The sequence below is a fragment of the Anoplophora glabripennis genome, unplaced genomic scaffold (assembly GCF_000390285.2).
Source record: "Anoplophora glabripennis isolate ALB-LARVAE unplaced genomic scaffold, Agla_2.0 scaffold454, whole genome shotgun sequence".
In the NCBI taxonomy this organism is placed as follows: domain Eukaryota; kingdom Metazoa; phylum Arthropoda; class Insecta; order Coleoptera; family Cerambycidae; genus Anoplophora; species Anoplophora glabripennis.
Genome location: NW_019416575.1, coordinates 315,807 through 318,110, shown reverse-complemented (window position 1 = coordinate 318,110; position 2,304 = coordinate 315,807). Strand labels below are relative to the sequence as shown.

Here is a 2,304-nt window from a genome sequence, read left to right as displayed (position 1 = left end):
GGCCAGAATTTGAAAATATCTTAAGAGAAAAGCGTTTTACAATGTTGATGAGTTCTTTGCTGACCAGTTTTTAGATACATAATGAATGTTTGTAATATTTACTTGTTTATGCTGTTTACGTTATATTTATCTGAATGTGTTTTTTAGCTTTAGTGTATTATTGTTTATATGTTGTATCTTGTATCTTACGTTTTTTCTTTCTTTGACTTCTGTGAACATTTTAATGTATCGACACCAATAAATGATTTGATCTGATTTGATTTGAATATGTTGTTGTCAGGTTTAGATATATTCCAATAGATCCTTGTACTACTTGTCAATGATATTAAAAATAAAATTAAATGCTTGTTATTTTATTAGTCATGTATATATTATGGATTATTCCATTCAAATTGACTTTTCTGTAGATGTTGTGTTGACATTGGAAGAGGTTCCTTTCTATCTGCAGTATCCAGCTACCCATCCTGGTTCCTTGTGGCAGTATAATGAACAACAGTTCCCTTGACTTCCGTCAGGTTGACAGCCGTTACCATTGGCGATGCAGGCGTAGACCGACTGCTGAAGGGCCATAAGGGCAAAAACAACAACGAAGAAAAGATAGAAAAACTTCATCTTAAATAATCTGGAAACGTACAACATAAAATATTAGAACAGTAATACAGCCAAAGATCTTAAAGGTAGTTTAATAATATACTACTAATGGAAAAAATTAAAATAACAAAAATATGTTTATGCATGAAAAATTGCCATACCGAGACGATAAGAAACGCATTTTGAAGCTTTAAGCCTCTATTTTCAAGATCTTCGGACATACATTTTTTTATTTTTTTTTCCTTCGAAAACCATGACAGATTCTTGTTTATTTATTTATTTTAGTTTTCAAAACTGCCTTTAGATTTGCCGTACAATATTTTTTTGCAGAGGTATCGATAATTAAAGGTAAAAGTGCTACTTTCCATTTAAGCATCGATATCTTGGCAACCTAAGTCGGCCGGAGGTCTTTCAAAAATCAAACTGAAGCGGAACAAATAAGCTAACTGGCCTCTGTCTTGATTGAGTTTAAAAAAAAATCTGAGTGATTTCCTTTGATTGCTCAATAACCGTAGCTCAAAAAAATTTTTTATCTTGAAATTAAAGATTTAAAGCTTCAAAATACTATTTTTAAAATCTCGATACTACCATTTCCACTGAGCTACGAATATCACTAGAAAAATTCGAGAAAATGTCCTTCTCTTTAATTTTTTCCAGTAGTGGACAAGATTATCAAACAGCGAAAGGTTAACTTATATGAAAGAAAAATAATACAATATATTCAAAAAATAACTAACTCTTTCTCGAAAATAAAAGGTCTGCAAACTTGGGTGCAATACAAAATTAGTTCAATATCAAACACTAATACGTCTAAGTATCACTTTTTGAACAATGTCATAGTGTGTAGTGTAGTAGTGGACATATAGAAATATAATGTAATATTTGAGGTTACTTCACTTATGTGAAACAAAACAAAGTATAAAAGGTTAAAAACGTATTACTTACTGTTACTGAAGATGTACAATAACTGATGCAGATTCAGGTTCTTTCTGATATTTATAATAATCTTCTATCTGCACACTACACAACATACTAGTATGCAAAATATTATGAGTTACAAAACGAAAACTCTGACTTGGTTCTCATTAGATATTCCTTAATTATCGCAAAATTTCTGAAAATTAATGTAAGTATGTTAAAGTGGTTTTTTTCCATTTTATTGAAAATAACAATTTTTATTATTTCGTATTTTTGGCATAAATTTGAATTCGGTTACAATAAATTATAAAACATATTTGCTTACAGAGTAGAAAAGAAAAGGTTAAGTTACAATAGAAATATAATAACTATATGAATTTGTTTTCCTTCATAGTTAGCTATATTTAATCAGATTCTATTTGGTAGGGCATTAGTTTTTTGATGACGGATAAAATCATGCGTTAGAAAAAAAAGGAAATCATCTTTTTTAACAAAGTCATGGCCAGCTATCGTTTCCACCCATTACGTACGCCACTGGATACCAAAAATTAGTCTACAAGAAAAAGTATCAACATATAAAAAAAGAACAGCTGTAATTGTTGTCACCCAAAATATCAAATTCTAAATTTTAAATCTATAGTCTGTTTTTACCTAATATTTCAAGTATCAATATTTTGTCTTTATTATTAAAGACAAAATGTTGTGTTTTTAGGGATGTTTATATGCCTTTGGTGATGGTGGGGAGGTAGGCAGCATATACGGGGATTGAGAGCTGAAAGAAATAACGAAGGAAAA

The 2,304-nt window shown here is 29.8% G+C and overlaps 1 long non-coding RNA gene across 1 annotated transcript; it reads right to left on the bottom strand.

The window, feature by feature from the left end:
- Positions 1-337: 337 nt before the first annotated feature.
- Positions 338-1,579, bottom strand: LOC108912367. Its single transcript, XR_001964540.1, has 2 exons — positions 1,537-1,579; positions 338-622 (listed from the first exon to the last, which is right to left on the bottom strand). It is a non-coding gene; the product is annotated as an uncharacterized LOC108912367 (long non-coding RNA).
- Positions 1,580-2,304: the final 725 nt, after the last annotated feature.